The 12,144-nt window shown below is 47.4% G+C and overlaps 1 pseudogene; it reads left to right on the top strand.

The window, feature by feature from the left end:
- The first annotated feature begins 270 nt into the window (after positions 1 to 270).
- Positions 271 to 390, top strand: LOC135020020 (5S ribosomal RNA; annotated as a pseudogene).
- Positions 391 to 12,144: the final 11,754 nt, after the last annotated feature.

Below are 12,144 nucleotides of genomic sequence, written 5' to 3'. Positions count from 1 at the left end.
GGATCCCTACTTAGACCAACCCCATCTTTTCCACCCATACCTAGTTATTTCTCACACGTACCCTCATCCCATCCCCCCCCCCCCACCCCACCCCCCACCCCCTTCCCATCTCCCCCCCCCCCACCCCACCCCCCCACCCCCTTCCCATCTCCCCCCCCCCACCCCCCCTTTTTTTCCCCACCCTATTCCCATTCACATTTTCCTTCTGATAAATATCACTCTGTAGCCTATTGATATATTGAGATTGACACATGTATGGTAAAAAGTGATCATTACAGTCAGACCACACTGGAAAGGCCCAATCTCGTCCGATCTTGGAAGCGAAGCAGTGTTGGGCATGATCAGTACCAGATCAGGGAGACCATCTGGGAAGATCAGGTACTGTAAACCAAACTAACAATAATATAGCCTACATGAGCATGTCAGTATAATATATCACACTATCTGCATCATAATAAAATAAATTTGCACTTAGCACTTAACATTATTTATTATTACCTTTAATTTGCACTCTGCACTTTATATGTAAGCATTTAACTATATTTATATCTCTATATGTCTTTATAATTTTATATGTTTTATATATTCATATATCTATATATTTATTTATCACTGTAACAAGCCTATGTTACTATATTGACATTAACAGTGACTAATCTCCGTTTTTCTATCTGTTTTCATGCACTTTACTGGAGAAATAAAACCTATGTCTTTAACCTTGGTCCCCGCTAACATGGCTGCTGAATGTGATTCATTATGAACAAATCCACCCAAAGATGGCCGCCGCAATGAACTTTCAGAGAACACTTGTCATAGTGTTGTTTGGTCTCTTACGCCCGCAGCCGCGGGCGCATGCGCAGTCGCACACCGGAAGTGGGGCGGAAGTGACGCGACGGACGAAAACCGGAAGTGGGGCGGCAAAGAACCGCCGGCGCCTTTACAAGTTAATTCTATAAGTTTTTAACACCAAATCTGCTCAATGAACAATGCCTTGTGAATGTATATACATATATCAGTAAATAGAAACCATAGATGTGTTAGTATACCAAATTTTTAACCCATCTCACAGTATGATGAGTAAATTAACAGGAAGTGATGTCATAATCATTATGTGATTAGTACTAGTATAAATAAGAGTCCAGTCTCATTCTGCCTTTACCCCTTGATGAAGTCCTAAGGACGAAACGCGTTGGGCTACCTGGCAGTGACCTTATACCAAGTTAAGTTAAAATTGTTTTACAGATTTTTAACGTTTTTTAACTGGTATTTTAAAGCATTGTGTATGTTGTTTTAAGTTCCATTTTTTAAGAAGAACTGCTGTTTAGATTTTAGCTTCATATGTAATTAATATCTGTTTTAGTGTTTAAATAAATATCCCCCCTTTTTTAAAAATTACCTCTCTGATCTGGTTACTCGTTTTTAGCTACACCTTTTAGATCCATACTTACTGAACTATTCTAAGACACCGACGGTCGCTATATCCCCCACCCCCCTGTGTGCATTACTCGTTGTTTCAGGGAATTACCATCCCTGTGTTTCTGGGGGACAGCTGACGCCCTGTGTTAATTCCTAGGGAGTGTCATTTATTTTCTATACGTGGATCCTAGATCATTTGGTGTTGTACACAAGTGGCGCAAATATTTCTCCCCCCTATTGTTGATATATATATATATATATATATATATGCACACACACTCATGTATATACATGTATACACAAATACACGTATGTACATGTTTATGTAAGTATAATACACTGAGTACATTATATTTATGAATTAATTGCTTCCCGATTCTGCAGCAGCATCATCAGCACCATCAGTGTTACTCACAGTCACTTCACACTGACTGCTGCACAACACATCACTTAATTTCCGGGCCGCCCGCCACCTGGTGAAGAGACATGGGAGATGAAGGACCAGCAGTGCCACGTTGAGCGGAAGTATTGTGAATTAGTTACCCACACACTCCTTGTGACACCTGCTCCCCGTCTGCCCTCCCACCCGCCGCCTGCCATCCGGAACCCGCACTGACAAGTAAGTCTCAGCAGAATGTGTCTGCCAGCGGCTCCCAGTCCCCCCTAGAGGAACACTGCCAGTGGTGTGGCAGCCGCGGCACACTAGGACTGAGAGACCGCAGCGGGAGGAAAGCACGGGTGGGCGGGAGGAGAGCATAGGCGGACATCACCACGTCACATTGCAAGGTGACACCAGTCCCCCCAGTGAGGCCGCCGACGAATGCACTCAGCATAGTATTAGCAGCAGGCAGAGGGGGGGCGGGCGCAGCGGTGGTGGGAGGTACGGAAATGAGCTACAGGCTAGGCTCCACCGATCACACACTCAGCGATCACTGTGCCACAGCAAGCGTGGCGTGCAGCGGTGCTGGACATTAGGGAGTGCCTGTGCGCACCAGGCACCCCCTGTACGCACGCCTATGCGCTACCACTCCCCATATGCCACACTACATCACTATGCTATAGCCCTCCCATATGCTGCACTTCATAGTTACACTATACCCCCCATACAACATACTACATCACCACACTACACTACTCACAATAAAATTAAAACATCCCAGTTCCTCATTCTTAATGAGCTCACGTGAGTTCTCTCCCCAACGGAGCTCCAGACCAAGTAACAATGAAGACACCAGCAGCGTGTAGGGGGCAGGCCTGGTCCACTTGTCAGGAGAGAGCAGTCACTGGAGGGTAAGAAGGGGGCGGGGCCTAGTCCTACAGACGGGAGAGAGCACAGACAGGAGAGCAAGGTACAGGGGTAGAAGGGGACGGCTGATGTGAAGAAGGGGGTGGGGCCTATTCTTGCATCCTTTCAAAATTCGACTTTTTAAAATTCGACATTTGACAAATTCGACTTTTCTGCAATGGTACAAATGCGGCAATTCAACAAAAGTATATTCAATTGAAGTTTGTAAATTCGACAACAGTGCTTTTAAACAGTAAATTCGTCATTTTCAATCCGCCACACTTTGCAGGCGGAATCTAATAAAAAATAATATTTTTTTGGGGTAATAGCATATCTATTTATATTAGAAGGGATTAGGTACTTGGTTTGTCTTTTTTGGAGGCACAAGTATTATTAATATATTTTTTAAAAGATTATTATTATTATTATTATTTTTTAAATGGAATGTGAAAAACCCGGAAAAGAAAAATTGCGTGGGGTCCCCCCTCCAAAGCATAACCAGCCTCGGGCTCTTCGAGCCGGTCCTGGTTCTAAAAATCCGGGGGGAAAACGGACAGGGGATCCCCCGTATTTTTAAAACCAGCTCCGGGCTCTGCGCCTGGTGCTGGTGCAAAAAATACGGGGGACAAAAAGAGTAGGGTCCCCCATTATTTTTACACCAGCATCGGGCTCCACTAACTGGACAGATAATGCCACAGCCGGGGGTCACTTTTATACAGTGCCCTGCGGCCGTGGCATTAAATATCCAACTAGTCACCCCTGGCCGGGGTACCCTGGGGGAGTGGGGACCCCTTCAATCAAGGGGTCCCCCCCCCCAGCCACCCAAGGGCCAGGGGTGAAGCCCGAGGCTGTCCCCCCCATCCAAGGGCTGCGGATGGGAGGCTGATAGCCTTGAGAAAATTGAAAGAATATTGTTTTTTCCAGTAGTACTACAAGTCCCAGCAAGCCTCCCCCGCAATCTGGTACTTTGAGAACCACAAGTACCAGCATGCGGGAGAAAAACGGGCCCGCTGGTACCTGTAGTTCTACTGGGGAAAAAATACCCAAATAAAAACAGGACACAGACACCGTGAAAGTATAACTTTATTTCACACCTGCCGACACACACATACTTACCTATGTTGACACGAAGCAGTCGGTCCTCTTCTCCAAGTAGAATCCACGGGTACCTGAAAATAAAAGATAATTATACTCACCTGATCCAGGTTCCAGATTAACTCCACGTACTTGGCAAAACAACAAACCGAACACCCGGACAAGACGGACTGAAAGGGGTCCCATGTTTCCACGAATGCAGACATCCGAATCTCGCGGGAATCCGACAGCGGGATGATGACGTTCGGGCGCGCTCGGGTTAGCCGAGCAAGGCGGGAAGGTTCGAACCTGCCTCGGACCCATGTAAAATGGGTGAAGTTCGGGGGGTCCGGATTCCGACGAACCGAACCCACTCATCACTAGTATGTACGTGTGTGTCAGGTGCCGTGCGCGTACGTATGTGTGTGTCAGGTGTCGTGCGTGTACGTGTGTGTGTGTGTGTGTCAGGTGGCGCGTACCTACATGTGTGTATGTCAGATGCTGTGCATGTGTGTACGTACACGCGTGTATGTGTCAGGTGCCGCACGTGTACGTGTGTGTGTGTGTGTGTGCCAGTGTGCCAGGAGCCACGCGTGTACATGCGTGAGGGTGTCAGGAGCCGCGCGTATACGTACATACGTGTAGGTTTCAGGTGCCGCGCGTATACATACGTGTGTGTGTCAGGAGCCGAGCGCGTACGTACTAGAGATGAGCGGGTTCGGTTTCTCTGAATCCGAACCCGCCAGAACTTCATGTTTTTTTTCACGGGTCCGAGCGACTCGGATCTTCCTGCCTTGCTCGGTTAACCCGAGCGCGCCCGAACGTCATCATGACGCTGTCGGATTCTCGCGAGGCTCGGATTCTATCGCGAGACTCGGATTCTATATAAGGAGCCGCGCGTCGCCGCCATTTTCACACGTGCATTGAGATTGATAGGGAGAGGACGTGGCTGGCGTCCTCTCCGTTTAGAATTAGAATAGATTAGAGAGACACTTGATTTACTAATTTTGGGGAGCATTAGGAGTACTCAGTAGTGTACAGTGCAGAGTTTTGCTGATAGTGACCAGTGACCACCACTTTTATTTATAATCCGTTCTCTGCCTGAAAAAAGCGATACACAGCACACAGTGACTCAGTCACATACCATATCTGTGTGCACTGCTCAGGCTCAGGCCAGTGTGCTGCATCATCTATTATCTATATATAATATTATATATATCTGTCTGACTGCTCAGCTCACACAGCTTATAATTGTGGGGGAGACTGGGGAGCACTACTGCAGTGCCAGTTATAGGTTATAGCAGGAGCCAGGAGTACATAATATAATCCGTTCTCTGCCTGAAAAAAGCGATACACAGCACACAGTGACTCAGTCACATACCATATCTGTGTGCACTGCTCAGGCTCAGGCCAGTGTGCTGCATCATCTATTATCTATATATAATATTATATATATCTGTCTGACTGCTCAGCTCACACAGCTTATAATTGTGGGGGAGACTGGGGAGCACTACTGCAGTGCCAGTTATAGGTTATAGCAGGAGCCAGGAGTACATAATATATTATATAGTGAGTGACCACCAGACACACAGTGCAGTTTATTTAATATATCCGTTCTCTGCCTGAAAAAAGCGATACACACAGTGACTCAGTCAGTCACATACCATATCTGTGTGCACTGCTCAGGCTCAGGCCAGTGTGCTGCATCATCTATATATATTATATATCTGTCTGACTGCTCAGCTCACACAGCTTATAATTGTGGGGGAGACTGGGGAGCACTACTGCAGTGCCAGTTATAGGTTATAGCAGGAGCCAGGAGTACATAATATTATATTAAAATTAAACAGTGCACACTTTTGCTGCAGGAGTGCCACTGCCAGTGTGACTAGTGACCAGTGACCTGACCACCAGTATATAATATTAGTAGTATACTATCTCTTTATCAACCAGTCTATATTAGCAGCAGACACAGTACAGTGCGGTAGTTCACGGCTGTGGCTACCTCTGTGTCGGCACTCGGCAGCCCGTCCATAATTGTATATACCACCTAACCGTGGTTTTTTTTTCTTTCTTTATACATACATACTAGTTACGAGTATACTATCTCTTTATCAACCAGTCTATATATTAGCAGCAGACACAGTACAGTGCGGTAGTTCACGGCTGTGGCTACCTCTGTGTCGGCACTCGGCAGCCCGTCCATAATTGTATATACCACCTAACCGTGGTTTTTTTTTCTTTCTTTATACATACATACTAGTTACGAGTATACTATCTCTTTATCAACCAGTCTATATATTAGCAGCAGACACAGTACAGTGCGGTAGTTCACGGCTGTGGCTACCTCTGTGTCGGCACTCGGCAGCCCGTCCATAATTGTATATACCACCTAACCGTGGTTTTTTTTTCTTTCTTTATACATACATACTAGTTACGAGTATACTATCTCTTTATCAACCAGTCTATATATTAGCAGCAGACACAGTACAGTGCGGTAGTTCACGGCTGTGGCTACCTCTGTGTCGGCACTCGGCAGCCCGTCCATAATTGTATATACCACCTAACCGTGGTTTTTTTTTCATTCTTTATACATACATACTAGTTACGAGTATACTATCTCTTTATCAACCTGTCTATATTAGCAGCAGACACAGTACAGTGCGGTAGTTCACGGCTGTGGCTACCTCTGTGTCGGCACTCGGCAGCCCGTCCATAATTGTATATACCACCTAACCGTGGTTTTTTTTTCTTTCTTTATACATACATACTAGTTACGAGTATACTATCTCTTTATCAACCAGTCTATATATTAGCAGCAGACACAGTACAGTGCGGTAGTTCACGGCTGTGGCTACCTCTGTGTCGGCACTCGGCAGCCCGTCCATAATTGTATATACCACCTAACCGTGGTTTTTTTTTCTTTCTTTATACATACATACTAGTTACGAGTATACTATCTCTTTATCAACTAGTCTATATATTAGCAGCAGACACAGTACAGTGCGGTAGTTCACGGCTGTGGCTACCTCTGTGTCGGCACTCGGCAGCCCGTCCATAATTGTATATACCACCTAACCGTGGTTTTTTTTTCTTTCTTTATACATACATACTAGTTACGAGTATACTATCTCTTTATCAACCAGTCTATATATTAGCAGCAGACACAGTACAGTGCGGTAGTTCACGGCTGTGGCTACCTCTGTGTCGGCACTCGGCAGCCCGTCCATAATTGTATATACCACCTAACCGTGGTTTTTTTTTCTTTCTTTATACATACATACTAGTTACGAGTATACTATCTCTTTATCAACCAGTCTATATTAGCAGCAGACACAGTACAGTGCGGTAGTTCACGGCTGTGGCTACCTCTGTGTCGGCACTCGGCAGCCCGTCCATAATTGTATACTAGTATCCAATCCATCCATCTCCATTGTTTACCTGAGGTGCCTTTTAGTTGTGCCTATTAAAATATGGAGAACAAAAATGTTGAGGTTCCAAAATTAGGGAAAGATCAAGATCCACTTCCACCTCGTGCTGAAGCTGCTGCCACTAGTCATGGCCGAGACGATGAAATGCCAGCAACGTCGTCTGCCAAGGCCGATGCCCAATGGCATAGTACAGAGCATGTCAAAACCAAAACACCAAATATCAGTAAAAAAAGGACTCCAAAACCTAAAATAAAATTGTCGGAGGAGAAGCGTAAACTTGCCAATATGCCATTTACCACACGGAGTGGCAAGGAACGGCTGAGGCCCTGGCCTATGTTCATGGCTAGTGGTTCAGCTTCACATGAGGATGGAAGCACTCAGCCTCTCGCTAGAAAACTGAAAAGACTCAAGCTGGCAAAAGGCAAAGCACCGCAAAGAACTGTGCGTTCTTTGAAATCCCAAATCCACAAGGAGAGTCCAATTGTGTCGGTTGCGATGCCTGACCTTCCCAACACTGGACGTGAAGAGCATGCGCCTTCCACCATTTGCACGCCCCCTGCAAGTGCTGGAAGGAGCACCCGCAGTCCAGTTCCTGATAGTCAGATTGAAGATGTCAGTGTTGAAGTACACCAGGATGAGGAGGATATGGGTGTTGCTGGCGCTGGGGAGGAAATTGACCAGGAGGATTCTGATGGTGAGGTGGTTTGTTTAAGTCAGGCACCCGGGGAGACACCTGTTGTCCGTGGGAGGAATATGGCCGTTGACATGCCAGGTGAAAATACCAAAAAAATCAGCTCTTCGGTGTGGAGGTATTTCACCAGAAATGCGGACAACAGGTGTCAAGCCGTGTGTTCCCTTTGTCAAGCTGTAATAAGTAGGGGTAAGGACGTTAACCACCTCGGAACATCCTCCCTTATACGTCACCTGCAGCGCATTCATAATAAGTCAGTGACAAGTTCAAAAACTTTGGGTGACAGCGGAAGCAGTCCACTGACCAGTAAATCCCTTCCTCTTGTAACCAAGCTCACGCAAACCACCCCACCAACTCCCTCAGTGTCAATTTCCTCCTTCCCCAGGAATGCCAATAGTCCTGCAGGCCATGTCACTGGCAATTCTGACGAGTCCTCTCCTGCCTGGGATTCCTCCGATGCATCCTTGCGTGTAACGCCTACTGCTGCTGGCGCTGCTGTTGTTGCCGCTGGGAGTCGATGGTCATCCCAGAGGGGAAGTCGTAAGCCCACTTGTACTACTTCCAGTAAGCAATTGACTGTTCAACAGTCCTTTGCGAGGAAGATGAAATATCACAGCAGTCATCCTACTGCAAAGCGGATAACTGAGGCCTTGGCATCCTGGGTGGTGAGAAACGTGGTTCCGGTATCCATCATTACTGCAGAGCCAACTAGAGACTTGTTGGAGGTACTGTGTCCCCGGTACCAAATACCATCTAGGTTCCATTTCTCTAGGCAGGCGATACCGAAAATGTACACAGACCTCAGAAAAAGAGTCACCAGTGTCCTAAAAAATGCAGCTGTACCCAATGTCCACTTAACCACGGACATGTGGACAAGTGGAGCAGGGCAGGGTCAGGACTATATGACTGTGACAGCCCACTGGGTAGATGTATGGACTCCCGCCGCAAGAACAGCAGCGGCGGCACCAGTAGCAGCATCTCGCAAACGCCAACTCTTTCCTAGGCAGGCTACGCTTTGTATCACCGCTTTCCAGAATACGCACACAGCTGAAAACCTCTTACGGCAACTGAGGAAGATCATCGCGGAATGGCTTACCCCAATTGGACTCTCCTGTGGATTTGTGGCATCGGACAACGCCAGCAATATTGTGTGTGCATTAAATCTGGGCCAATTCCAGCACGTCCCATGTTTTGCACATACCTTGAATTTGGTGGTGCAGAATTTTTTTAAAAACGACAGGGGCGTGCAAGAGATGCTGTCGGTGGCCAGAAGAATTGCGGGACACTTTCGGCGTACAGGCACCACGTACAGAAAACTGGAGCACCACCAAAAACTACTGAACCTGCCCTGCCATCATCTGAAGCAAGAAGTGGTAACGAGGTGGAATTCAACCCTCTATATGCTTCAGAGGTTGGAGGAGCAGCAAAAGGCCATTCAAGCCTATACAATTGAGCACGATATAGTAGGTGGAATGCACCTGTCTCAAGTGCAGTGGAGAATGATTTCAACGTTGTGCAAGGTTCTGATGCCCTTTGAACTTGCCACACGTGAAGTCAGTTCAGACACTGCCAGCCTGAGTCAGGTCATTCCCCTCATCAGGCTTTTGCAGAAGAAGCTGGAGGCATTGAAGGAGGAGCTAACACGGAGCGATTCCGCTAGGCATGTGGGACTTGTGGATGCAGCCCTTAATTCGCTTAACAAGGATTCACGGGTGGTCAATCTGTTGAAATCAGAGCACTAAATTTTGGCCACCGTGCTCGATCCTAGATTTAAAGCCTACCTTGGATCTCTCTTTCCGGCAGACACAGGTCTGCTGGGGTTGAAAGACCTGCTGGTGACAAAATTGTCAAGTCAAGCGGAACGCGACCTGTCAACATCTCCTCCTTCACATTCTCCCGCAACTGGGGGTGCGAGGAAAAGGCTCAGAATTCCGAGCCCACCCGCTGGCGGTGATGCAGGGCAGTCTGGAGCGACTGCTGATGCTGACATCTGGTCCGGACTGAAGGACCTGACAACGATTACGGACATGTCGTCTACTGTCACTGCATATGATTCTCTCAACATTGATAGAATGGTGGAGGATTATATGAGTGACCGCATCCAAGTAGGCACGTCACACAGTCCGTACTTATACTGGCAGGAAAAAGAGGCAATTTGGAGGCCCTTGCACAAACTGGCTTTATTCTACCTAAGTTGCCCTCCCACAAGTGTGTACTCCGAAAGAGTGTTTAGTGCCGCCGCTCACCTTGTCAGCAATCGGCGTACGAGGTTACATCCAGAAAATGTGGAGAAGATGATGTTCATTAAAATGAATTATAATCAATTCCTCCGCGGAGACATTGACCAGCAGCAATTGCCTCCACAAAGTACACAGGGAGCTGAGATGGTGGATTCCAGTGGGGACGAATTGATAATCTGTGAGGAGGGGGATGTACACGGTGATATATCGGAGGGTGAAGATGAGGTGGACATCTTGCCTCTGTAGAGCCAGTTTGTGCAAGGAGAGATTAATTGCTTCTTTTTTGGGGGGGGTCCAAACCAACCCGTCATATCAGTCACAGTCGTGTGGCAGACCCTGTCACTGAAATGATGGGTTGGTTAAAGTGTGCATGTCCTGTTTTGTTTATACAACATAAGGGTGGGTGGGAGGGCCCAAGAACAATTCCATCTTGCACCTCTTTTTTCTTTTCTTTTTCTTTGCATCATGTGCTGATTGGGGAGGGTTTTTTGGAAGGGACATCCTGCGTGACACTGCAGTGCCACTCCTAGATGGGCCCGGTGTTTGTGTCGGCCACTAGGGTCGCTAATCTTACTCACACAGTCAGCTACCTCATTGCGCCTCTTTTTTTCTTTGCGTCATGTGCTGTTTGGGGAGGGTTTTTTGGAAGGGACATCCTGCGTGACACTGCAGTGCCACTCCTAGATGGGCCCGGTGTTTGTGTCGGCCACTAGGGTCGCTAATCTTACTCACACAGCTACCTCATTGTGCCTCTTTTTTTCTTTGCGTCATGTGCTGTTTGGGGAGGGTTTTTTGGAAGGGACATCCTGCGTGACACTGCAGTGCCACTCCTAGATGGGCCCGGTGTTTGTGTCGGCCACTAGGGACGCTAATCTTACTCACACAGTCAGCTACCTCATTGCGCCTCTTTTTTTCTTTGCGTCATGTGCTGTTTGGGGAGGGTTTTTTGGAAGGGACATCCTGCGTGACACTGCAGTGCCACTCCTAGATGGGCCCGGTGTTTGTGTCGGCCACTAGGGACGCTAATCTTACTCACACAGTCAGCTACCTCATTGCGCCTCTTTTTTTCTTTGCGTCATGTGCTGTTTGGGGAGGGTTTTTTGGAAGGGCCATCCTGCGTGACACTGCAGTGCCACTCCTAGATGGGCCCGGTGTTTGTGTCGGCCACTAGGGTCGCTAATCTTACTCACACAGCTACCTCATTGCGCCTCTTTTTTTCTTTGCGTCATGTGCTGTTTGGGGAGGGTTTTTTGGAAGGGCCATCCTGCGTGACACTGCAGTGCCACTCCTAGATGGGCCCGGTGTTTGTGTCGGCCACTAGGGTCGCTAATCTTACTCACACAGCTACCTCATTGCGCCTCTTTTTTTCTTTGCGTCATGTGCTGTTTGGGGAGGGTTTTTTGGAAGGGACATCCTGCGTGACACTGCAGTGCCACTCCTAGATGGGCCCGGTGTTTGTGTCGGCCACTAGGGTCGCTTATCTTACTCACACAGCGACCTCGGTGCAAATTTTAGGACTAAAAATAATATTGTGAGGTGTGAGGTATTCAGAATAGACTGAAAATGAGTGTAAATTATGGTTTTTGAGGTTAATAATACTTTGGGATCAAAATGACCCCCAAATTCTATGATTTAAGCTGTTTTTTAGTGTTTTTGGAAAAAAACACCCGAATCCAAAACACACCCGAATCCGACAAAAAAAATTCGGTGAGGTTTTGCCAAAACGCGTTCGAACCCAAAACACGGCCGCGGAACCGAACCCAAAACCAAAACACAAAACCCGAAAAATTTCAGGCGCTCATCTCTAGTACGTACATGTGTGTGTGTCAGGAGCAACGCGCGTGTGTGTCAGGAGCCACAAGTGTGCATACGTGTGTGTGTCAGGTGCCACACATGTACGTACGTACGTACGTACGTACGTACGTACGTACGGACGTGTGTGTGTCAGGTGCCGCGCGTGTACGTGTGTGTGTCAAGTGCCGCGTGTGTACGTACGTATGTGTGTGC

Source organism: Pseudophryne corroboree, unplaced genomic scaffold (genome assembly GCF_028390025.1).
Source record: "Pseudophryne corroboree isolate aPseCor3 unplaced genomic scaffold, aPseCor3.hap2 scaffold_345, whole genome shotgun sequence".
Taxonomy (NCBI): domain Eukaryota; kingdom Metazoa; phylum Chordata; class Amphibia; order Anura; family Myobatrachidae; genus Pseudophryne; species Pseudophryne corroboree.
Note: the sequence above shows the minus strand (reverse complement) of the source record. Positions and strands in the feature narration are given on the sequence as shown.